Here is a 27,139-nt window from a genome sequence, read left to right on the forward strand (position 1 = left end):
CCATGTGAGTTGGGTTTTGCACCCGCTTTTAGGGCTTTCTCATTGGATTGCAAAAATTTTCTGGCTGGCTTTGTGGATAGGGGTGGCAAAAGAAGGCATCTTTCAGGTCTAAAATGGTAAACCAGTTTAGCTCAGGTGTTAGACAAGTTAATAAATTATATGGATTTGCGACCACAGGATATAAATCTTCTGTTACTTTATTCACAGCCCTCAAATCCAGTACTATCTGGTATGACCCATCACATTTCCAAACGGGTAAAATGGGAGTATTGAAATCAGACTGGCATTCTTTCAGTAACCCTAACCACAGAAAATTTTCTATTTTTGGGCTGATTCCTTCCCTGTCTTTTTTTTTTAGGGGGGACTGCTTAATTCTCACTGGTTGTGTCCCTTCCTTAAGCTTAATTATTATGAGGGAGGCCTTTCTCGCCCTTCCTGGTACATCAGCGGCCCATACTCTGGGAAATACTTGACTTAATATCTCTTGATCAATTTCCTCCTTGATTTGAATAGCTGTTAATGTTAAACTTAATACCTCTATGTACTTTTGATCATTCACCTCCAGAGTAACCTGTCCATGTTTGAATGTAATGGTTGCTTGTAACTGCTCCAATAAATCTCTCCCTAAAAGTGCCTTTGGCGAATTGGGCATATACAAGAATTTATGAATATCCCATTGTTTTCCCAATTTGTACCTCAAAGGTTTGCAAAAATATTCCTTTTCAGACTGGCCAGTTGCCCCTTGCACTACAATATAATAATTTTCCACAGGTACTAAAGCTTTATTTAAAACTGAATATGTGGCTCCTGTATCAACCAAAAATTCCGCCTTTTTCCTTTCTTCCCCCAGCCTCATTGTTATAACCAGTGGATCCGCTGGGGCAGAATCCCTCGTTCCTCCTCAGTTGTTTTGTACGTGTGCAGCCACTTGTCAGTCACCTCATCTCCGTTCTGGGCATTGATTTTTCCAGTGACCAGTTCTTTTAGAAATTGCACACTGGTTTCTGCCCAGCCAAGGTGGTCCTTGTCTGGGTGGCCCCTGATTGCATTTTCCTTGCCTTTCTTCCTGTGCCACTGCAACCAACTTTTTCATTCCTTGTTTATATCCTTCTTCTTGGTTACTAAATACCCTCCAGGCCTCTTCTAGCAAGACTTCGAGGTTTCTCCATTCCGGCCCCTGGATTTTCTGAAGTTTAAGTCTAATATCTCCAGCAGACTGCCCCAAAAATGAATCAACTAGCTGATTCATCCCTATCTCAGACCACGGATAGAATGATGTATGATGACACATAGCATCCTTTAAATGCTCTAGAAACTCAGATGGAGTCTCAGAAGGCCCCTGCTTAAGGGAATATAAGGCAGACCAATTTATGGTTTTTGGAATAGCTCTTTCCATCCCTGTTGCTATCCACTCTTGATACTCTGCTAATTTCTTTACCCCCACTGATACATTAGGATCCCATTCTGGGTCTTGGAGGGGAAAATGTTCTTTTACATCTAGCTGTGTGGCCTTGCAGTAATCCTCTGCCAAAGTCCCTACTGTCTTTAAGATCAGCTGTTTTTCTGTTCCAGTGAAAGCCTCCAGTAGTAACTGGATGTCAGCCCAATCTGGATTGTATTGGTTGATAACATATCATAGACATTTGGCAGTAAGTATCGGATCAATACAATAATTCCTAGCAATCCTTTCCCATGCCTCTAAATCAAGAGTGGTAAATGGCACTTCAATCATTAATCTCCCTCCTTCTGGTCCCACTGCCTCTTGCCAGAGGGGCCTGTAACACTGCTTGTCTCCTAGTTCTAGATGCAACTGGACTGTCAGGAGGGGGGTGGGTTCTAGTGGATGTGCCTTCCCAGCCTGAGTGCTCCTCCTTGTTGGGGAAGTCCCCTTCCTCTTTATCCTCATCCTCAACCTCCCTTCTCCTGGGAGGAGCTTTTATCAAATCAAATGTATCTTGTTCTTGTCCCTCAAAATGATAAACCTTGTCTGATCTCATACACCGTTGTCCTATACTGCATGCTGAACAACAACGTTAGATTTGCCCTCTCTTTGCTTTGTTTTCCTTTTCAAGGGCTAACACCCGTGGGTCAGAGGGAGCTCTGAGCCCACAGTCCCTTTGTCATTCTTGGTGATTTCTTAAAACAAAAAACATATCAGCATACAAAACCTCATCCCATTTATCTTCCTGTCTCAAAAACAACATTAACTGCAGTAAGGTATCATAATCTAAAGTTCCAGTGGGTGACCATTTTCTTCCGTCCTCTAACCTGTGTAATGGCCATCAGCGTGTGCAGTATTGAATTAGATCTTTTTTATTCTCAGAGCCCCCCCTACTGGTGACTTCCTTCCAGTGGGCCAAGATGCACCCCAAGGGGCTAGCCTGAGGGACTTCTTTGCTTTTGTTAGTTCCTATTATCTCCTTCTCCTTGCTCTATCTCGCTTCCACCCAAACTTCTCTTTACAGAGCTTCACAGTCATTTCCCAGTTTTCCTCCCACACACACCCCCAGGTGGTAGGTATCAGATGTGATCTTCCACACACAAGCTTTAAGATCTTAGGTTCTGAATCAGCTTGATCAGGAAACTTTAATTTACACTCGGGGCATATGTCCTGACGCTTATTAGAACAGCAATACCAGCGTCTCTCACAAACTCCGCACTGCAATAATGCCCACGCAGGGTGCCAGCCTCTCAATGCACCGAAGGCTCTCAGGAATTGCCAGCAGAGGCAGGCTGTTCTGTTTATCACTCCAGGGAATTCTAAATCATCTACAGCAGGTTTTCCCAGTCCAGACTTACTATATTACCAGCTGAAGTCTGATAAAGCCCCTCTAAATGAACTCGTCCATCTCCTCTATCTATCCAATAATTCACAGGATTCACAAACTCCCAGGGGTCGAGTTCAAAGTACTGGGGCAGAGGAACCCCTTGAGTTCATCTAGCCATGGTTAAAGTGTGCACAATCTACACAAATCACCACCTTTGAACACAAAACATGTCCTCACCCACACTTCACTTGCTCCACTTCTCTGCCGGGCAGTCCCTGCCCCCACAGCCTGCCTCAGCTGGCACCTCAGGCCTCACTTGGCCACTTCAGTCGTTGGTAGAAACCCCCCTGCACTGTAGGTATACTCACTTGCTCGCTCTCTTTTATACACCACGCAGTCACACTAACATTAACCATGCAATGCATTAACCATACAATATCTGGACACCACAAACACACACACGGGTTCACTCGACCCACCCCCCAGAGTCACTACCGGTCGCTCTATCAAACACTGAACCCCTGTTTCTAATCTATTCAATCCATCAACAGGTCTGCCTGCAGGTACAGGAACGAGGCTGTCCACTCAGACATCTCTGAGTGACTTTTTCAGCAGTCCTATCTCTCTCTCTCTCCCCCAGGGCCCCTCAATACATACCGTTTATCTCTGCACACCAGCAGGTCCTTGTCTGTCTCTGGAAGAGGCAATCCGAGAAGAGCATAACTCCTTCAGGAAAATCCCAGGGTGCACCTCAGGAGGTCCGTCTTCCCTCTGCCCCTGCGGGGACAGAGACAGTCTCCTGGCTGGCTTTACCAAAATGATTTGTGGAAGCAAACAAACTCCACAACTTTTGTGAAAGTTATAAAGCCGGTATGTTTATTGCAGCGCTGGATGCATGTGGGGACCACTCCCCTCAAAACACATGTGTACCTCTGGGAACTCCAGATCCTTTTTTATCTCTCTCTCAAATACATATGCATGCAATTTCACAATAGGTTCATACATATTCATTCTACTGTTTTCGCATGACATTTGCCACTAATTCTTCTTTACCAGAAAGAATTCCTGGGTCAGGTTGCCCTCTCTCTGTAACAGTCTCTCTGTCTGCCCCCCCTTATCTCTGGTCCTTTGGTGGCAGCAGTTTCTCGGAGCACAGGCTTTTTACAAGAACAGGCAGTCAGACTAAACAGCTATGTTTTCCAGCTACAGACTTAACTCAAAGATGTACATTTCACCTAAATCAAAATGTGCCCTGTCTCGGCTGTTCAAATGGCCTGGTAAGGCTCTGGATGGCCTTGAGGCAGTCTGCACTCCAAAGGACGAAAGGAGTCTTCAGGTTTTTCAGTTCTTCAGTGTTGTTTATTAATTCTTATCTACAATATTTTCCCCCGGCCCGACAGAGGTCCGCACAGCAAGTCAGCCATGGGCACACTGACCTCCCTCGGGGCGGCCGCTTATTTTTATACCAAAAACTACATGTAGGATATTTACCTTTTCCTCCCAATACCTTTCACTCTTATTGACAAGTGCAAATTAAGTAAGAACCAATCTCTAAGTGCCACCATCACCATCAAAGATGGATGACAAGAAGAAGAAGAAGAAGAAGAAGAAGAAGAAGGACAGGACATGCTCTAATTCCTCCCTCTTGTCTCCTAGAACCCCCCTGTACCGAGATTCTAAAACCTGTGTTTTCACTCTATAATAATCTATCCCTTCACCACTTATCCCCGTGTGATCCTCCCATCCTCATACAGGTGTTGCATCCCGTGCAGGATCAAAGTCTAGCCACCAAGCACTTCTGGCAACGTTCCAGGGCTTCCGAGCCCCCCAAGGGTTGTCTCGGCGACCCTGGACATCAGGAGTGATGTGCTGAGTTCCCACAAAAATGGATTTCTACTCTGGAAAATTTCCACTCTGTCTCACTGCAACCTGACTTGATCCACCTCATCTCTCAATCACTTCTGCAACTCACAGCATAGGACTCCATATGGCAGCTTTCCATTTTCTATTTTTCCCTACAATACAGCCAGAACCATCATTGAAGAGCACATGCTGATTTTCATTTTCTGGTAGTTGATTACATGGTGGGGCCTTCTCAGCATGTCACCTGGTCCTCTTCCCTTTCTGATGATAGTCCAAATTATCACCTTGAGGCCAGTTCATGATGACTTCCAAGATCCCTGGGTGATTGGGTGTGGATGTGACAGTCTGGTCAGAGAGAGAGAAAGCTAGATAGGCTTTTCCATGCGTTAGTCTGGGAGGCTTTAGGGAGCTGGAGAGAGATAATGATAATCAAATGGAAACAATCCTCAGGTGGTGATTTTTAACAAGCTCTTTTCCCATAAGGATGTTTTACCAAAAGGGTGGTTTCTTAATTAGCCAATGGTGATGGTGTTTTGAGTAAAGGACCAATCAGGTCCACCTGTATTAGAATAGAGTATAAAAAGGAATGGGTTCCTAACAAAATTGTTATTAGCCTTCTGAAAATGCATGGAGTGTGTCACTCTTTATCCATGTAATTTCTAACTCAATGGTGATAATTGGGGTTTCCTATTTTAGCTTGCTGTATGATCAGCACAGTCCACTTACTCCATGTAGCATCAGTGGCATGATATGTAGAAGGAACTTTCCCTTTGAACATCCAGCCCAGCACTGATAGTCAAAGTTCCAGGAGGAGCTATGCTTTGGTGCCAGTCACTTCTGAGGCAGCTCGAACCCCTTCATAAGGTGACAGGATCTCTTTTTTGGTTGGGGTGTAACAGGCCTTAGATCCTTTGTATCCCCGACTCCAGAACCCCAGTGCTCATACTTGAGTCTGCCCAGGTACTTTTTGCCAGAGGCTCCAGGAAGGACCATTCTCCCCAGCTGCAGTGTAGAGCACATTCTTCACATTCTGTCCTGTTGTTACGAATGGGAAGGGAAGAGCTTAGACAAGTCCTGCCTTGAACTCAGATTTCTGGCAGTAGCTCTGTTTGGGGTGGCCTGCACCCCAGATTGCTCTCGCTCGCTCACAAGTTCTTAATAATGGCCAATTAGGTCTATTACAAAAGGAATTTAACAGACATGAGACTTCAACAGACTACTTACTACACAGGAATGAAACAAAAAATAACTACTAGTAGATAAAATACAGTGCACGATAAAGGTACCTATATTACAGCTATCAAATAAATAGTATAGATAAGGATTCAATGTAACATACCACCAAACTGATGACCGGGTACACATAAAATTCTGCCTCTCAATTGCCAGAAAAGTAACCATGGAATTTGCATCCAAACTCCAGGGAGAAGTCCCCTGCATGTTTCCTGGGTGAGTGTAAGAGGCTTTTTTCGTCAGTGGAATTTTGTGTAGCTTGTATAGTTGTAAAAGTAATGTCTCTCAGTCCAGAATCCCTAGCTTATCTCCCCACATCTGTTCTCACTGAGACAGAATAGGGATCCGTCCTGAATTAGGTGAAGTGTCTGACAACGGTGAAAAGTCAAACGGCCAAAGCTGAAGGAAAAACTCGCATGCCGAGACAACAAGGAGACAGAGAAAGAAAAACAGAAAAGACCATGAGGTCAATTTGCCCCGACTTAGAAATTCCTTTGATAAAGAAGAACTGGTGCTAAGTGTCATGCAAGGTGAATATGTATGAACTTATTGTGAAACTGTATGCATATGCATTTGGAAGGGGGATAAAAGGAGGTCTGAAATCTTCAGGGGTACGCATGCCCTTTTGGGGAGGCTTGCGTCCGGCGCGCATCGTAATAAAAGCATACCGGGCTTTACAACTTTTATAAAGTTGTGAGGTTTCTTCTTTTCTCCGCAAAACATTTTGGCGAGCCAAGCCAGGAGTTCTCTGTCCCCGCGGGGGCAGGGGGAATAGACGGACCTCCAAGGCGCGCCCCAGGATTTTTTCCCGGTGGGGCTCCGCTTGTCTCAACTTGCCACCTGCGAGGACAGACAACGACCCGCTGGCCTGCGGAGGAGAATACGGTATGTACTATGGGGCCCCAGGGAGGAGGAAGGAGAGAAAGGGAGTAAATCACCCAGAGACGTCTGGGTTCATGGGTTCAGCTGATAGAGCAGCTGTATTAGAGACGGGGTTCATCGTTCTGATAGAGCAGACCGCTAGCGGCTCTGGGGGTAAGCCGGGTGAACCCGTGTATGTGTGTATTGGGGATTCATAGTTCTGATAGAGCAGAACTGGTGAGCCCATGTGTGTTTTGTTTGTGTGTGTGTGTGATGTCCGGACACTGTGTTGCTGTATGGTTAATGTGTGTGGCCAGTGCACTGTGTTTGTGATCGTGCAGGTGATATGTGTATGGTGTATAAAAGAGAGTAAATCTACAGTGCCCTACAGTGCAGGGGGTCAGTACTCCCCGTGTTTGAGGCAGCCGAGTGAGGCCAGATGCGCCGGCTGCAGCAGGCTGCGGGGGCAGGGAGAGAAGTGCCCTGCGGAGAAGCGAGTGGAGGAATGTCAGTGACGGTATTTATCGTGTTTGAATGTAGTGATTTGTGTAGATTTGGTACATTTTAACCGTGAGTATGAGCTCAGAAAGTTCCTTTGCCTTGGATGTTTGTACTTGATCTCTAGACTGTGCGCTGTTATTTTGATTGTGTCCAGGAAAATTGATATGAGTAAATGCTGAATTATGGTATGCCGTGTTGTGTCGAGAAAAGTGAGCACTTTGAGAAATATGCCCTTTCCCAGTGATTTTGTGTGGTGATTTTCTTCCGCTGCATTGTGGTAATTTGATTCTCAGATTGTATAGTGGTGTTTGTGGAGATTTTAAGATTTTGTTGCAACAAGAGTAGCATTTTACATAGGAGAACTATAGTACGGTGATTTATGTTTAACTTCAATAAAGTGGGTTTAAGGAATTCCAAGAATTCTCCCCCTCATAGTAATTCAAGCCTTGGCTCTAGTGAATTTGAGATAAAGGCGGGGGGGAGGGTGAGTGTGTCTGTAGGCATATCAGAGTTTCGGCTGTGACTAGCACAGCCTTTTTGCAAAGCAGCAAAACAAGTGTAAGTAGACACAGTGCTTAATTAGATTGTGCAAGAAGAGAACTAGAAAAGACTGATATTTTGTAAAACAGAGTTTATATAGAAGAGATAGAAGAGATGAATGAGATGAATTAGTTAATGAGACTTATGAGATTTATGAGACTTCAGTTGGTACTGCAGTAAGTCTTTACTGGAAACAATCCGCTGAAAGGATTTAAAATTCTCTGTAACAAACAGAATAGCCTGCCTTTGTGAGCAATTTCGGGGAGCCTTTGGTACATCAGGAGGCTGGCACGCTGTGTGAGGTGACAGTGGCTGTGCCCTGGGCACAGGGACAGCTCTGGCTGCCCTGTCTCCCCAGGGAACACGGGAATCGCCTGTGGGCAAAAGGTGGATGTGCAGGTATTATTGCAGTGCGATGTTTATGAGAAACACTGGTATTGCTGTTTTGCTGTTCCAATAAGTGTCAGGGTACACGCCCCGAGTGTAAATTAGAGGTTCCTGGTCAAGCGGATTCAGAACCTAAGGTCTTAGAGCTTGTGTGTGGGAATCACATCTGATACGTGCCACCTGGAGCTGTGTGTATAGGAGGAAAACTGAGAAACTACTGTGAAGGTCTGTAAAAAGGTTTGAATGGAAGCGAGATAGGGCAAGGAGAAATAAATAATGAGAACTGACCAGAGCAAACAGGTTCCTGAATTAGCCCCTTTTGGGAGGGGCTCACTGGGAGGAGGTTGCCAGTAAGAGCAGCTCAGAAAATAAAAAGATTTACAGTGCTTCATTGCTGTTAGTACTGTTTTATAACAGGAAGATAAATGGGATAGTTTTTGTATGCTGAAATGTCTTTTGTTTTAAGAAATCACCCAGAATGACAAAGAGACTGTGAGATCAGACCGCTCTCTGGTCTTGGCTCTTGAAAAGGAAAACAAGGCAAAGAGAAAGCAAATCAAACATGTTGTTCAGCATGCAGCATAAGATAGCAACGTATGAAATCAGGCAAGGATTCTCACGCTGAAATGCGAAGCAATCACAGTTCGCAAAATGAGTACATATGATTTGTTAAAGGCTTCCTCCCAAGGTAAGGGAGGAGAGGTAAAGGTGACCTTCCCAAAAGGGAAGAATTTTTGTCGGCACAAGGGTCATGTGTTCAGTTTTAAATAAAGCTTTAGTACCTGTGGAGAATGTTTATGTTGTAGTGTGGGGAATAAACAACTGGCCAATCTGAGAAGGCATACTTTTGCAAACCTTTAAAGTAACGTGTACTATGTGTACCTAAAAGCTTTTGTACTGGTATTAATAGATACATTTTCAGGGTGGCCAGAAACATTCCCCACCCGAACTGTCAAAGCTCAAGAGGTGACCAGATCATTTTTACCAGAGATAATACCACACTTCAGAGTTCCAGCCACAATATCCTCAGATAAAGGATCACCATTCATTTCCAAAATAGTGCAACAGATTAGTAGCCATCTGGGCATAGATTAGGAACTTCACACCCCATACCGCCCCCAATCACGTGGCCAGGGGGAGAGAATGAATCATTTGATTAGGCAGCAAATCATAAGACTGGGGCAAGAAGCTCTTCCACTAGCACTATTGCAAATTCAAACTAAACCTTTTGAGCTAAAGGAATGCTGAATTCTTTTGGAATGCCTTATAGAAGACCATATAGAATACAAGGGTAATGTCCAGAATGTCCACTTACATGGTGGCATTAAGAAAACGGCTCAGAGAAATTGAGAAACATGTGGCTGGAACTCGGAGCAGGGAGTTAGATAGCCTGGGGTTGATGTATATGTTAAGTCTCTTACAGAGAAGACTTCGGAACCATAGTGGGAGAGACCACTGCAAGTACCTCTCACCACCTTCACTGCAATCAAAATCAAGGAGCAGAATGCCTGGATCCATCACTCTCGGGTGAAGAAGGCCCAGAAGCCCCTTCAGGAGTGACACCAGGAGACAATGAACTGAGACTAAAACTTATTTGGGCAAAATGAGTATATTGCGGTCGGGAGTAGCTCATATTTTAGTGTACAGAATTGTTTTGTATGGAATTATAACTGAAGTTTTAGAACTAGAGAGTACCTCTACCCAAAGCAATGCTGAATGGCCTTGGTCCCTGGCATTTAATCAGTATACCGGATCCATGGGAAAACCTTCTGAGACAAAAGATTTAAACATATCTACTGTGGTAATCCACGAGAATCAGGTATGTGAGGAGTAAGAATAGCAAGAACGGGAACTGTGAACACTTCAAGGAATCTGAGGAGAAGAAATCAAAGTGAAGTGCTTAGTCATCAATAGGATGGCTTATGAGAGACCAGATGTAATTAGTGTCTGAACCTCCCCTGGTGTATATGAACACCAGGAAGTCTGTGATAACCTAAGTGAATCAGACTGTTGGTGTAATTTCATCCTGATACAGCCTGTAGAAGTGACCTGCCTTTGAGCTCGAGTTACTGTCAGACTTTCATTTGAATTCAAAGTGGACACTGCACTTTTTACCACAGCGGGGCCTTATACACCCAATACTAGTTCAGACTCTACCCAAATTCCAAACTTGAACCTAACGTAGTAAAGAATGTGACTGAACAACAGCTATTATTCAATCCAGAATGGTCTCTCAAACGTGTGGAGTTGATAATGCAAATTAACATCTCAAAAATCCAACCAGCCTGCTTCTCCTTCCTAAAAACTTCCTTTGAGGGCTGGAAACATGGTCACAAAAACAGGCATATCTCAGGAGCAGAACAAGAAAGGAAGGAGCCAGCTCTCCTGGTGCCTAAAACCAGGAACACCAAGAAATCAGTTTCCTTAGGTCATTTTCCAAGCTGGTTGGCTGAACCCCCAGGCAATGGCTGGTAAAGGGTGCTGAACTGCAGGTGGTAAATTAACCCAAGCAAGGAAGGTGATTTTCCTTATTTATAGCTGTCCCTTTTCCTACTGAGATTTGGATCAGTGATTGTCCCAGTCTGAGGCAGTTGGATTCTGCTTAAAAGAAGTAGAGAGAGAGACCCTCTCAGAGCTCAGCAGCAGGCTGTAGGATTTTGAGCATCACTTTGGTGCTGAGTGTTTCAAGTAGCAGAAACCTGATCCCAGTTTCTTCTGAGGCACTGCAATGAATTTAGGCTTTTCTCTCAAGATTTCCCCTCCATTATCTTCTGCCCTGAACACAGTCCACAGCTTGATCTTAGCTAGGGGCAAGGTGGGTGAGGTTTTGTAGACCAGGAGAGACATTCCTGCTTGCCACACATCTGAGAAATCAGGTGCTTTGGAGGGAGAGGGAGAGGTTAGATTCCCTGAGGTCTCTACATTTCAGAACAAATATCTGCCTCAAGTATGACCTAAACCTCTGTCAGGTACACTTGTGAAGTGTGTCTGAATTTGTAGTATGAGCCCAGCACATCCCTCTGGCAGGTAGGGATGATCATGGACAGAAAGCAGTTCCTGTTCCCCATAACAAACATCTAACTGGCATATTAGGGACAAGATTAGGAGTTTTAAATGGAATTGATTCAGAAATACTGATGAATAAACTGGCTGCTGCAGCAGGTAGCCTAACAAAATTGAAGCAGCCTTTATAGTAATCTCTATTGGCATTAGGAACTAGCCAGTGACAGATTTCAAAAGTACTGCCAAAGTAAAGAAGTATGAAGAGGCCAGGGACCAAGACCACAAATTGATAGTAGAAGCACTTAGTATAGTTCAAGATAATGTGTCTTTAGCTTTCAGTTGTATACAAGCACAGTTATGGATACAAGCAACAGCAGCTCTGATCATATAGGAAAGGGGTGAAGGTAATTTTCCAGCTGAAATTCGGAAAATTGAGTGAGATAATGCAATTGATTTTGAAAGGAAGTTTCAATCCTGGTGGACTATGGTGAATTTCACCTATGATCCTCTTTCTAATGTGGCCACTGCCTTTGTGCTTACCGTATGTAATGCCACTGTTTATGTTATCCATCCCATCATTGCCCTAAGATTAAACCATGAAGAAACAATACTCTATCCTTCAGAACATAGTGTGGGCACGAAAAGATGAATGAAAAGTGGCAGACAGTAAACTTAGAATCCTGCATCACTAGAGAACAAATGAGAATCATTTGTGAAAGCAATACTGCTAATGCCCAGGATGTGTTTGGACACTGAACAGGGTATTTGCCACTTTGAAATTCATCCAGTCACTGACCAGAAAACTGTGCCCGTATATACTGGAAAAGGGCGTATGTTTGAGAACTGCTTGTGCTGCTGTACAAATTGATAGCAATGATGTTATTTTGTCTAGTAGAAACCATTCTAATCTCTGTATTTGTAATTTTGTTAAGATTATTGGGTGTGATTTTTCGTATTTGGTACCAGTAACATCCCTCCAGCTGATTACAGCCAATTACACAGTGTATCACAGACTACCACCTATCCCTATTGGGGTGAGCCTTACATTGGTAAAACAATTAATTAAGCACCAAGACCTATTAGAAGTCTTGAAAGGAATCCAAGAAAGTGGAAAGAAAACCTTAATTACTGTCCAACATGATACAAAGTACATAACCAGAGTTCTACAAAGAATAAAATAAAATATGGATCATCACTGGTGAGATGTGATCTTTGGGTGGTCACCAACTGCAAATGGAATCTTTAATAAGTTGTGCCACCCTATTCTAGTTTTACTAATATTAGTTGGGATAAGCTTAGGATTATCTATTACATTGTTAATTTGGAACTGGAGAATACTACAACGAATGGCTGTACTAACATCTTTATCAAACGTACATAGTGAAGCATTAAAAGACACTTATTGTCATGAAAGTTTTCATTAAGTAAAAGAATTTACTTATTTCCTAGGAAAGGGGGGAATGAGACAGAGTAGGGATCCGTCCTAAATTAGGTGAAGTGTCTGACAACGGTGAAAAGTCAAACGGCCAAAGCTGAAGGAAAAACTCACATGCCGAGACAGCAAGGAGACAGAGAAAGAAAAACAGAAAAGACCACGAGGTCAATTTGCCCCGACTTAGAAATTCCTTTGATAAAGAAGAACTGGTGCTAAGTGTCATGCAAGGTGAATATGTATGAACTTATTGTGAAACTATATGCATATGCATTTGGAAGGGGGATAAAAGGAGGTCTGAAATCTTCAGGGGTACGCATGCCCTTTTGGGGAGGCTTGCGTCCGGCGCGCGTCGTAATAAAAGCATACCGGGCTTTACAACTTTTATAAAGTTGTGAGGTTTCTTCTTTTCTCCGCAAAACATCACCCCCAGGTGTTTATTGGGAGTTCTGGTGACAGAGGAAGAAATGATTCAATAGCTTGTGACAATTTACTAGTCAGAGAGCTGGCCTGGGTTATCTCATCATTTCATGTGGGGTGGAGAATGCCTGGAGCTGTCGCACCAGCTGCAGATAAGCTCTTCTGTGGTAGGGGGGATGTCCTGCCACAATCTGTCCATTCTAAAACAAGTCCCTATTTTTCTCTTACAGCACCCCACAGGATGGCAAAAGAAAATGCTGTATTCATATTACTATATACTGAGTACAAGTGGTTTAAACAAATGAGAACACCCATTGTGGTCTTCTCTGTTAACACTGAGAACTGAACAATGGCCCTTATCTGATATACTGCCTCAGAGGGAAAAAATTAATGAAAGGGACCACCAAATGATTGTGGATGCACTTGGTGCAGCCCAAAATAATATTTTTCTAACTCTTGGTTGTGTCCAGGCTCAACTGTGGATGCCATCTATGGCAGCAGCATTAAAAGAGAGGGTGAAGATGGCACCTAGCCCACTGAAATTCAAAAGGTGATTTGGGATAATGCAACTAAATGTGAAAAAGAATTCCAATTCTGGTGCTATTTAGTAAATTTTACTTATGACCCCATCAACAATAGGACCAATAGTTTTTGTCTCGACAATGCACAATGCTTTATTATACACCATATGCAAAATCATAGTGCTGGGATTAAATCACAATAATGTTCTATCCATTGGAATACAGAGTATGGGCCTAAGATGGCAGAAACAAATGGCAAACTGTTGATGCTGGTATATGCATTATACGGGAAGAGCAAGGGTTTGTTTGTGAGTGCGACACTGACATTTGTCTTTACATTCTTAAGTAGATCCCAATGAAACCCCTGAAACTACTTCAAGATATTGGAAAAGGATGTGTTTGTATGAGAACCCTTTGAGATTTTATATTTGTAGATAACATTACTATGGATAGAAGTAATCATTCAAACACTTGTGTTTTTAACTTTACTGAAATTATGGGATGCAACTTTAATTATTCAGCCCCTCTAACGTCTTATCAGTTGTTACAGTTTAATTATACATTGAGTCAAGATCTGTTTCCTACTTCCATTGGTGTCATCACAGGCCCCCAGCCAGGTAATAATTAGCATTGACTCCATGATTCACAGAAGGCTGATCAATCACTTTATTATACTATACTTATTAAGAAACACATTGCTTTTATAGACAGTTACGATACAGGTGGACCTAATTGGTCCTCCAGTCCAAACACCATCACCATTGGCTAATTAAGAAACCACTCTTTCGTAAACAAATCTCCATAACACATTCCACGTGTTCACAACAACAGGTGCAGCAAGTGAAGATAAGAATTGTTTCTCATTCTTTTCTCTGGTCTTCTCACAGCCTTTCCCAGGACAATGCCTGGGAAATTTGTGTTGCTCCCTGTAGCCAGAGAGCTGCTGACACACATTGGAATAAATCTTTCATTGGTGAAGAGACTGATTCAGGGCAGTAACCTGTGTCAACTACTAGAATGTATCCAAACCCATGGACATAAAACCCTAATCACCGCTCATCATGATACAGAGGAGATATGCCATGTCTTGGTGTACTGGTTTAGGGCAAATTTGTTAAAGAATCTGCAAAGGAGGGCCCCTCCAGAAAGCGAAACCCACACGGCCCCTCCCCCCAACCGGTTCGGGAAAAAAATTCCTCGGAGAGAGGTGGAAAGAACCTGTTTATTTGACTGGCCCCGCACCCCCCAGCACACAAAATGAACAATACCCGATGACACCGCTCTGAGAAAGATGGCAAAATCAGAAAGTCTCTTTCGGGGGGGGGTGGTTGCTCTGTTCTCAGTCCCTCCGGCGCTGGGCCAGCCGCTGCAGCTGAACCTTCGGTGTTCCCGGGTCCCAGTCCGGAGCAGGTTCGAGATGGTCACAGGAACAGGAGAGGAGAAACAGTCCAGGAAGCAATGTGGACTGTTTAGCTAGAACTAGCTAATAAGCAGAGGCTGAAAGCAGAGCAGAAGCAAGAGCAGAAAAAGAGAGCAAGCAAAAGCAGCAAGATGAAGCTGGAAGTGAAAAAAACAGCCCTATGTACCGCTTGTCTCTGTCCTGATAAGAGAAACCCAAACAAAACTTCCACTCTTCAGAGCCAGTCTTAAAGGCACAGATCAGATGAATGGGGATATACAAGCATCATAACGTCACCCCAGGACACTTGGAAAGACTGAAGAAGGCTGGAGAACACCATTGGCAGGAAAGTCTTTGTAGATGGTCACCAACAGCAACAGAATGTTTAATCTTATGCTTCACCCAGTTATGATTTTATTAACTCTAATGTGTCTATTGCTTACAAATAACCTCAATTCGACCACCCAAAACATACAAATTAACAAATAGCAATGCTTCGCTATCTACTTACTGTCGATCTACAAATGCAGAAACTATTAATATGCTATTTATGGCATAGAGGCAAGAGGTGACTACCATGTAAATATGACTATAAGTCAATCATCTTACTCCAAAAATAGTGGACAGCCCAGGGCCTATTGATCTCTCCTGCATGACAGCAGGATGCATGCCAGGATCTCCCCTTGTGTAGGGACACCTCTCAGGGTTACTCTTTAAGCCTGAGAGAATCCTTATTGCATCAGATACTTGGAACTGTGAATAAGTGTGCTGAAACTTTATAAACTTTGTTAAGCAATATAAAGGGCTGATTATGCACATATAATCCTTTAGACATAAACCATTGACCAAGTCTTGGACTAAGTCTGGATCCAGTCGCACCTAAACTACCCTGAGAAAGGAGTTCAGAATGCAAGGAGGCCCTTTCCAAACCTCATGATTTAATAGGAGGGGCTCCCTGACAGTTTTGTCTTACTCTGTCCTCTATGCAGTAAATAATCAAGTGCATCTTGCCATCAAATCTTGTTAAACAACTGTTGCATATGCTACATTTTTTACTCCTACATCAAACTTTGTTAAATCCCTGGTTTATATCAATAAGCATATTACTACTTTTCTCTTACAAGTGAAGTATGTCACTCCATCAGTGACGTTTATCCTTCACATGCCTTGCCAGATTCAACTCCAAGCAGGCTTTGGCTTTCCTAACCTCATTCCTGAACACTCAAACAGTGATTCCATTTTCCTCTTAAGTCTCCTTTCCCTGATACAACTTTTCATCCTTGAGTTTAGTCAAGAGCTCCTTGTTCATCCATGCAGGCCTTTTGCCACCTTTCCTCAATTTCCTGCTCATTGGAATGGACCATTCTTGACCTTGGAGGGAGTGATTCCTGAAAAAAACCCCAACAAGCTCTCCTAGATTCTCCTTCTCTTTGGGATCTTATTCAATGTGATTCTTCCAAGCAGATCCCTGAAGAGGTCCAAGTCTGCTCTCTTGAAGTCCAGGGCTGTGATCCTGCTTTTTGCCTTGCTCCCTTCTCACACAAGTTTTATTGTTTGATCCAGATTCTCCATGTTGCCCTACTAATAAAACCACGACATGACCTGGAAAGAATAGCTCCAGTTTCAGAGTTCTATTTGATGCCTGTTCAGTATTTGCTCTCTTCTCTAACACTCATTAAGAGGAAGGAGAGAAAGAAAGTTATTTTCTTCTTTTACTTTTGAAAATATTTTTGTTCTTTTTTTGTTGTTGTTTTTATTTAGAATTAAAAAATGCACATTTATTGTATAAGTAGAGAGGTAGAAAGTCTTAGATTTAATAGCAATCAGCAAAACAAACTGGAGACAGAATCACAGAACCAATTAGGTTGGAAAAGACCTCTGAGATTATTGAGTCCAACCTAAGACCTAACACTACCTTGTAAACTAGACCATGGCACTAAGTGCTATGTCCAGTCTTTTCTTAAATACCTCCAGGGACAGTGACTCTACCACCTCCTTGGGCAGCCCATTTCAATGTTTAATCACCCTTTCTGTGAACAAATTGCTCCTAATATGCAGCCTAAACTTCCCCTAGTGCAGCTTGAGCTATGTCTTCTCATCCTGTCACTTGCTGCCTGGGAGAAGAGGCTGACCCCCATCCAGCTACAACCTCCTTTCAGGTAGTTGTAGAGAGTGATAAGGTCTCCCCAGAGCCTCCTCTTCTCCAGTCTAAACAACCCAAGCTCCCTCAGCTTCTTCTCACAGGACTTATCCTCTAGACCCTTCACCAGCTTTGTTGCCCTTCTCTGGACTCATTCCAACACATCAACGACCTTCCTCAACTGAGAGGCCCAGAACTGGATGCAGTACTCAAGGTGTGGCCTCACCAGTGCTGAGTAAAGGAGAAGAATCACTTCTCTGGTCCTGCTGGACACAGTATTTCTGACACAAACCAGGATGTCATTGGCTTTCTTGCCCACTTGGTCACACTGCTAGCTCATGTTCAGCTGCTATCGACCAGCACCTCCAGGTCATTTTCTGCTGGGCAGAACATTGCTTAATAGCTTTATTTTTGCAACCAAAACCATTGCAAACTCACCTACACTTAACTATAGCATATTTATAACTAAGGGATTTCAGGAATCCCATTTCTCAGAGACTGGGGGAAATCTGGAGCAAGGAAGATGTAAGTTTGGTGGAAGATGATCAGGTCAGGGCCTACTTAAGCAAACTCTGCATACATAAGTTCATGGGCATCAATGGGATACACACTCAAGGGCTGAGGGACCTGGATGATGTCATTATGAGACCATTCTTGATAATCTTTGATTTATCATGGTGACTGGAAGAGGCACATGATGACTGGAGAGAAACAAATGTTCCTCTTATCTTCAAGAAGGGCAGGAAGGAGGACCCAGGGAACTATGGACTGGTCAGCCTGACCTTGATCCCTGTGAAGGTGATAGAGCAACTAATCCTGGAAACCATTTCCAGGCACAATAAAGACATAAAATTAATCAAGAGTAGTGAATATGGCTTCAGGATATTTATATAACAGCAACAACAAAAAATAGAGCAGTTGTGATGATAAAATGAAAATACGGTATCCAATAGGTGTAGATAGCCTAAGCTGAAATTAACATCTCTTTCTGTGCTTTCATCTACTTAATCTTCTTTCTGTGCTTTCATCTACTTAATCATACTTTGAAATGATTTGTCCAAATTCCTTTTCTTTTGTCCAAATTCCTTTTCTTTTGTCCAAATTCCTTTTCTTATTCTCCTTACAAAACAATAATTGTCAAAATTGTCAATTGCAAATATACTACAACTTTGTTTATGAACAGTCACATTTTTTAGGACACATTCCTACAAACCTTATCCAGCAGCAAAAAATTTCAGAAACACCACAGACAAAAAGTGTATTTTAAAACCAGAAACATATAGTGCAAAATACTGAGAACAGTCTTTACAGGAGGTGAACCACTAATCTACCCTTCTGTCTTGGTTTGGAAGACAGACATCTGCTAAGGAAGGCAGGAACCTCCCTTGGAAGGGCAAATATGACCCCTCTCTCTCTGAATTATTATACCTTTGAAATCAAAGGACTTTCAGGCAAAAATATGGGAAAAGGTATAATAGTTCTTTACTGGTATGTATAACAAGGCAAACAACAACTATGGCAGCAACAACAAACAGAACCAGAAACCCAGTAACAGCCTTCTCATCTGTCAGGCACTTTCCCCTTTGGTGTAGTTATGGCCAGAGCTGGCAGGGTTGCTGGCAGGGTCCCAGTGGGCACTCCGGTGTGAGCTCAGGGACTACATGGTAATGGCGGACGGGCTGAATGGTACAGATGGGCTCCACCAGGATCTTTGGAGCAGTGGCTGGAATGGAAGGGCGGGCTCCCAAGCGAGAGGTGGCAGATGCCCTAGAAATATAGCTGGAATGGCGGGGTATTCCAGCAGGGCAGGGGGGCAGGGAGTGCAGAGCTACAGTGTAGTGAAAACCTGGAGCAGTGGTAAAAAAAACCAAATGGCGGGGTGGGGGCAGCGGCAGCTCGGCTCAGAGCAGGGCAGGGAAAAGGCTCCATGGGAGGGGGAGAGGGCTCAGGATCCCAGGGTTTTCCCCTGAGGCACCCGAGCATGTCGCACTTTATGCAGTTTTGGAGACAGGCACATGACTGAACACACCGAGTTCATGTGACAACAGCCCACATTTATTGATGGGCGCCCCCTTTTATAGGGGCTTCAAAATTCCCACGCTTGAACACCTCATTGGTCAAGGTCTCAACACCGTCCAGCTCACTGGCCAATTAGATGTCTGCATTCAGGATTGATTTGGATTGGCTGGGGTCCCCCATTTGAGTTCCAATCCAACCTATCATTATCATATCCGGGGATTCGTTTACTTCTACTTTTTAATGAACTAGGATAGTCGAGTTGGGGGTCTGTTATAGCAAATTTTATCTGTGCAGTTTACAGACCAGCTGCAGCTGTCAAATGAGCAGATGGTGAAAAGTAGTTTTTTTAGTGAGGTAGGGTGTTAATAAGGTCCCAGTGCAATGGCTGCTCTTATGAGCAGAGCTCCACTCACAGTAGAAGGCAGCAGAAGACAGAATCCCACAGTGGTGGTGAATTCTTCCGACAGAAACTACAGCCTCCTTCTCCTCCGAATGCAGCAAGAGGGTAGGAGCTGCACCCAACCCCTTTTCCCTATCCCAATTCTCATGGTTGTCGCAGACATTTTTTCACTGAAATCCTTTCTTTGGGATTTGTGCATCTTCTGGGAAGCAAAGGCCCCAGAAGAAGAATGTAAACAAATTGTTATCGGCTGCTGTGAAATGTAGCAGGTGATCCTGTGATTGGCTCATGCTCCGTGTTTACAATTAAGGGCCAATCACAGGGCCAGCTCAGGGACAGATTCCCTGGAGACAGAACTTTGTTATTCATTCTTTCTATTCTATTCTTAGCTTAGCAGCTCTCTGCAACCTCTATCCTTATTCTTTTTAGTATAGTTATAATGTATTATATATCATATATCAATAAATCCAGCCTTCTGATCAAGAAACAAGATTCTTGTCCTTCTCTCACCATGGAGACCTCCTCAGGTCGCTGTAATACATGGTATCTCTGCCCTTCCCAGAGAAACCCCAGGTAAAAAGAGAGTAGCCAGCTGGACCCTTCCCCTGAGCTGTGGCTACTTTTTTTGTCTCTCTTTAGTACCCGGTTGTTATTGTCCCTTAGCAACAAAATGGGGAAAAAATTCCTAAGGGAAAGAAAAACAACAGGAAAAATCCCTAACCTCCAACACCTCCAGAGCATCAAATTCTAAAAACTTACATCTCTACTTGGCCCAGTGTCAAAATGATATCTTGCCACTCAAGATTTGAACCAAATGTTGGAATATTTTAAAATTTAGTTGTTAATCGGTAGCTATATCCAGGCAGTTATGATTAAGCAATTGCATTGAGAACCTTGTAGTCTTGGCTAATCTTTGGTTTTAAGGAAAAGGAAACAAAAGCCCAAGATGAATGGGCTGGCTGGGCAAGAACCACCAGGAATTATTGGAATAAGTATCCCAATATAACCAGTTAGATGGTGCCTAGGCCAGTTCTGACCTTCGCTGCTGGGCCACAGGCAGCTCTGCGGTGTTATACCTCAAAGATACCTTGGCTGGCGGCAGAGTGCAGCGGGGCACAAGACAGGACTCCGTTCTCCTCAGGGGAGAGCTTCTGGCGATGGTGAAGAAAAGAAGGGAGCGGATTCTGCTAGAAGGTAGCCAGATGTTTATTCCATGAGCACAGATACGTCTGCACTGGGCTACTGCTGATAACAGAATGGCGCCGCATGGTCTCATTAACATTTTAAGCTCAGGACAGGGGAAGGGGAGGGGACAGGTGAGTCACCAACCAGGTGAAGGGGCAGGGTCTCAAGGTACTAGGGACACCTATCACACGACGCCTTGCTGGTATGTTAGCCTGATTGACAGGGCACACTCAGCGAGGGGCGAGGGGGAAGGGAGAAGGTAAAACAGGATATTGCAACACACCACAACATCTCCCCCTAGTTTTGTTTAAAAAGAAGAGGGCTGTGTTTATGGTGCAGAATGATTCTACTGAGGCCTCCAGGTCACCCACTGGAGCACTGAGGGCTTCCAAATGGTAGACCTCAGGAGGGGGAGATGAGCTTGAGATTAACTTGAGAACCATGCGTCTGATTACTCCAAAAACAATGCTAAAAACTACAATAACTACAAATAAAATAAACAGCACTAAAATTACAGTTTTCAGAATAGATCCCAACCAGCCTGAGAGTCCCTAGCCATTGAAAAGTCCATTCAGCTCGTTGTCAGTTTCTCTGTTGATGTCTGAGAACCTTTATCGAGGTAGTCCATATGTGGTTTGGGCTGCAGTACTATGTAGGAGATTGCAGGTGGGATGATCACGAGTAGGACGAGAAGCAGGCTCGGTCTCATGACGTCTCGAGGCTATACACGAACAGTGGGATCTAAACTGGTACAAAAACTTGAGACAAACATATATTACAAACTATTCCAGATAGGAGGCTTAAATGGAATTTCCTCCAGAGAACGTGCGCGGCGTTTTCTTCTCCAGGCAGCGTGAGCAACCTGGGGTGCTTCTGCAGATTTCTCTGAGACTTTGGGAACATAGGGCTTTACCCATTTGGAAGGAACCCACCTTAAACCAGAGGGGGTGGACACACAGGCGTATCCACGTCCCCAAGTAACCAATTTGTAAGGTCCCACCATTTTCCAAGTCTCAGGGTCTTTTACTAAAACTGGAGGTTTTTCTTTCATCAACCTGTGACTGTTCCCCCCAAAGTGGCGTAGGATGGGTGGGTTCAGGCTGTCAAAAGAACAATTCAGAAAATTGATTGTGAATAGCGCCCTGGTTAACCGGATGTGGGGAGGTTCTACCTTCAGAACCTGTTGTTGCTGGTCCAGGACCCTTTTAATATCACGGTGAGTTCTTTCTACAATGGCTTGACCTGTAGGGGAGTAGGGGATGCCAGTTTTGTGCTCTACTCCCCATTGCTGCAGGAAGCTCCCGAATTCCTTGGATTTATAAGCAGGCCCATTATCAGTTTTCAGCTCCTTGGGGATGCCCATGAAAGAAAAGGCCTGTAAGAGGTGCTTAATAGCATCAATAGATGATTCTCCTGTGTGGGCAGAAGCATAGACCGCTCCAGAAAAGGTATCTACACTAACATGAACATATTTCTGCCGTCCAAAAGCCTGTATGTGTGTTACATCTGTTTGCCACAGTTCACAACTGTTCAGTCCCCTTGGGTTTGCTCCCGTACTCACTGTAGGGAGTGCATGTTGTTGGCAATTTGGGCACGTGGCCAAAATCGCTTTGGCCTGTTCTCGAGTGATGTTAAACTGGCGAACCAGGCCAGGTGCATTTTGGTGGAAAAGCTGGTGGCTGATTTTTGCCTGTTCAAAAACATTTGGGAGAGTGGCCATCACTGCAGGCGCAGCAAGAGCATCTGCCCTTCTGTTGCCTTCAGCGATAAACCCTGGCAAGTCAGTGTGTGACCTGACATGCATCACATAAAAGGGTTGCTCTCGGTGAGTGACTAACTTTACCAGTTTTGAGAGCAATTCAAAAAGTGCAATGTTAGATACATCTTGCAGTATTGCTTGATCTGCTCTGGATACTACTCCTGCCACGTATGCAGAGTCTGTAATCAGATTAAATGGTTCTGAGAACCTTTCAAAAGCCCTAACAACCGCAGCCAATTCAGCAACCTGAGGTGAACCTTCCACCTCAGCAATGTCCGTCTCCCACTGCTGGGTTTGAGGATCTTTCCAAGTCATAACAGACTTGTGGGACCTCCCGGACGCATCTGTAAAGACAGTTAGAGCCCTTTTTAAAGGTCTCCTACTTAGAGCAGTTCTTAATTTTAAAGTAAATTGAACATCTTGTTCAAACAATTTGCAAGCGGGCCGTGCTACCGAAAATTGTCCTGAGTAGGAATCCAGAGCAAACTGCAACACTTCATTTTCTTGAAACAATTGTTCCAGTATTTTCATAGTATTTTGACCTGATTTTAACTCAACTGGAATGTGAATGCACTTAAAATCACATCCTGCTAATTCCCTGATCCGGGTCCTTGCTTTCCGGATCAGTTCTGCTACCAGTTCCTGAGGCTTTGTCAGTCTCTTGGACCTTTTGTGACTGAGGAAAACCCATTCTATGATCAAGAGAGAGTCCCTCTGGTCCCGGTCCTTTTTTGGTGTGTCCTTTGCCTTAGGTGTTTGTTTTTCCTCCCACTGGAAAATAATTCCATGGAGGTGTGGCAACTTACCTAGGATGATAAATTTGAATGGCAGATCAGGCCGGCATCGGTGGGCCTGTCTTGTGGACATTGCAATCTGAACCTTTTCTAGAGCTTTCCGTGCCTCTGGGGTAATAGACCTAGGAGCACCTGGGTCCTCTCCCCCTTTCAATAAATTGAAAAGAGGGGCAAGGTCTTCATTAGTCAGACCAAGCCATGGTCTTACCCAATTCAAAGACCCACACAACTTGTGGACATCCGCAAGGGTCTTGATCTTTGGATTGATTTCTAGTTTTTGAGGAACAATGGTCCTATTTCCAATTTCTAAGCCCAAATACTTCCAAGGTGGCATCTTTTGAATTTTCTGTTCCTGGAGCTCGAACCCTGCAACAATCAATGCATCGATCGTTAGGTCAAGCGCATGTGTTAGTAAATCATCATTGGGGGCACACACAAGGATATCATCCATATAATGGTAGATGATGGCCTTCTCTGCGGCTGCACGAACTGGGGAAAGCAGGGAAGAGACATACCACTGGCAGATAGCTGGAGATACCTTTAGGCCCTGAGGAAGAACGGTCCAATGGTACCTTTTCATAGGAGCTTCTGAATTGATAGAAGGGACAGAGAATGCCAAACGCGGTGCATCGTCAGGGTGCAATGGGATTTGGAAAAAACAATCTTTAATATCAATAACAGCTAATTTCCAATCTTGAGGAAGCATTGTTGGGGACGGCATACCAGGCTGGGGAGAACCCATATCTTCAATTACATTATTAATTTGTCGGAGGTCACAGAGAAGTCGCCACCTCTTTTTGTCAGCTTTTTGGATGACAAACACTGGAGAGTTCCATGGGGACATGGTCTCCACAATGTGGCCCTTTCTTAGTTGCTCTTGTACTAGTTCCTCAAGCACCTTAATTTTTTGTTTACTGAGTGGCCACTGTTTCACATCAACTGGTTCGTCTGTTTTCCACTTAAGTTTTTGGGTGGGGCGCTGTTGTTTAATGACTGCTGCACAAAAATGCTGTGGAGAGTCTGGAATATTAATTGTGACACCCCACTGGGCCATTAAATCTCTCCCTAACAAAGGTTCTGAATAATCTAACACAAATGGACGGATATTTGCCAATTGTCCGTGTGGACCCTCGAATTGAATAATGCTTTTGGATTGCCTTGCCAATTGCAGACCTCCTACACCTCGAAGGTGACCAGCAACATTTTGTAAAGGCCAGTGTGCTGGCCAGTCTCGTACTGGAATCACTGTGCAGTCTGCACCTGTGTCTACAAGCATCTCAATGCGTTTAGACTCCCCACCCCCACTGACATTGCACCACAATTTGGGTTTATCTGTCCCAATAACTTGGACCCGGGCGACTGTGGGCCCTTGTTTATCAACATTTTCAGGTAAAGATGGCACAGGGATAGCTTGAGCAACAATTTGTCCCTTAGGAAGAAACAGGGGTGGGTGGAAACAGTGCAGGCTGAGAACAAATTGCTTGGGATCTGATGTTGTCAGTCCCGGAGCAATTTCGATCTCTTGTGGTGTGTTTTTGTCCCCAGTGATGATGTACTTACAACGAATTTGGTTCCAAGTACCTTTCTGTTCAGGATTTACAGAGACAAAATGCCAGTCAGTGTCCTTCAGGTGGAGTGACTCTGTCAGCTGCAACCTGTAAGGCTCATTGACAGAAGATGCGGTTAATACAGAATTACTTAAATCATAACAAAGGTTATTTTGTTTCACCTTCAACAGTGGACTAGCAGACTTGGTCTTTGAAGCACCTGCTTCACTTACACAAATGTTAATATTATCGCGCGCTTGATTTATTTTGCTACCCTTATTCTCTTGGCCTGCTCCTTTTATGTCTGCACGCCTGGCAGGCTGGCGCTTTATTCTTCGTTTTTTTGTTGTTGACCCCCAGGGAGGGCTTGCAGTTCTCCTCCCCTGCTATTTTTAAATTCATCAAATTCCCTTTTCAGGGGGCACTGGTTACTCCAGTGTCCTAGCTTATTACAAAGCAGGCATGGTTTAGTGGGCTCAACTATTGCTGGTCTCCGCTGCTGCCCAGGGTACTGCTGTGCTGAAAGAGAAGGTGCAGGGCTGGCAACAGCAACACGCTGGGGTGGTCTTGGCAGCAGCCTTGGTCTGGTGTCTTCAGCTACAGTCATCAGAGGCACTTTCCTGTTACAGACTAGAAGCATATCTTTTAATGTAGGGGAAGGTTCCATAGGAAGGCTCAGGATTGCTGCTCGACACTGTTCATTTGCATTTGTAAACGCTATTTCTTCTAAAATTGCTTCCCTTGCATTTTCCTTTTTAACTTGTATTTCAATGGCTCTAGTTAGCCTCTCTACAAATTTCACAAAAGGCTCTGATGGTAGTTGTTTGATTTTACTATAGGGCTCAAAAGGCCCCTCAGGTTGGAGGGAAAAGAATGCCTTTTCAGCTGCTTCCTTTACTTTCTCAAGTGTTTCTGCAGGAATTGCAGCAGCTTGGACTGAGGGAGAAGACCATTGACCCTCACCACAGAGGTGGTCAAGGGTAATGGGGTTACCATTGTTGTCTTTTGCTGTGTTTGGATCAGCCTGTAAGCTTGGGAGAGCATCTTTTAGCAGTTGTTTCAATGCTGATTCCCATAATTTGAATTCCGTGGATGTCATGAGACATGAAAAAATTTGTTTTAAATCCTGTGGAACCACAACAGTTCTACTTAATTCAGAATTTAAAAGGCCACGGAAATATGGACTGTGTGCACCATATTCTTTATGAGATTTACAGATCTCTTTAATCAATTGTCGTCCAAAAGAACTCCAATTAGCAGTTGGGGCTGCTCCAGCTTGAGCTGCAGGCTGAAATATAACAGGAGCTAGCGACAACATGGCACCATGCATTGGGTCTGCTGTCCCCTGCTCTGTATCCCTTGAATCAGAAGCATTGGGATCACAGGTACAGGTTTGGGGACAGGCAGTGGGTGTGTCCCCACCGTGGGAACCCGGGGAGGGGGCGGGGAAAGGGAGCCGGCAAGGGGCGGGGAAACCGTGGGAACAAGGGGCGGGGTCAAGGGGCTGGCAGGGGGCGGGGATACCGTGGGAACAGAGGGCGGGGTCACCTGGTGACATCACGTCAGCAGCCGCCCCCTGGGAGGAGTAGAGAGGCGAAGCTGAGTGTACTGCAGGAAAGGCGGGGGGAGGGGGGAAGGTGTCACGAGGAACAGGAGGAGAGGGGGATGGGGCAGGAATTTTGGGATGTTTAAGAGGATTTTGGGAAGAAGAAGACCAGGTTTGGGAAGATGCCACGTGGCACCCACCATCTTGTGCACCCCCTAGGGACTGGGGGCCATTTTGGACATCACTGCTCTCCGAAAAACTAACACGTGCTTGGGATTTTTTTGGGGAAAGAGGTTTAGGGGTTTTAGAGGGAGAGGGAGGAACGGGGAGAGCAGAGGCACATGGCTTTACATTTGGCTTTTTCTCCATTTCCTTTTGTTTGAGCAATGCTGTTCGAATTTGCAAACTCCAGAACACAAATTTAGCTGAGGGTAATTTGCCAGATTGTCCTAAGGTTATCAATTCATTCCCAACTTTATCCCAGAATTGAATATTGTGGATTTCTTCAGGGGAAATGTTTGGGAACTGCAGAAAAAGCCATCTTATAAACTGTTTCAATTTTCCTTTAGAGAATTTCACATTACTCTTGATTAAAATGCTAACAATATCATAATACACTCCCCTTTGTACAATGCTAAGTTTGGAACCCATGTTACAAAGCAAAGTACTTAATCCCGCCTGACCAAAAACAAAGCTAAAATCAGCTACCAATTTCTAAAAAAAACCACAGATAGAAAGCGATAACGAGCAGACAAAAGCTTCACAATGCAGCTGTATATACTGCTTTTAAAATTCCCGGGCAGCAGCAGCAGGGAGCTGGG

The 27,139-nt window shown here is 44.2% G+C and overlaps 1 long non-coding RNA gene across 1 annotated transcript in view; it reads left to right on the top strand.

Annotated features, from left to right (window-relative positions):
• LOC141726926 (uncharacterized) overlaps window positions 1–25,169 on the top strand; it is a 425,545-nt gene extending 400,376 nt beyond the window's left edge. The window contains exon 2 of the long non-coding RNA XR_012577888.1: window positions 24,415–25,169. This is a non-coding gene — a long non-coding RNA (uncharacterized LOC141726926). The remainder of the gene's footprint in view (window positions 1–24,414) is intronic.
• Window positions 25,170–27,139: the final 1,970 nt, after the last annotated feature.

Source organism: Zonotrichia albicollis, chromosome W, assembly GCF_047830755.1.
Source record: "Zonotrichia albicollis isolate bZonAlb1 chromosome W, bZonAlb1.hap1, whole genome shotgun sequence".
NCBI lineage: Eukaryota > Metazoa > Chordata > Aves > Passeriformes > Passerellidae > Zonotrichia > Zonotrichia albicollis.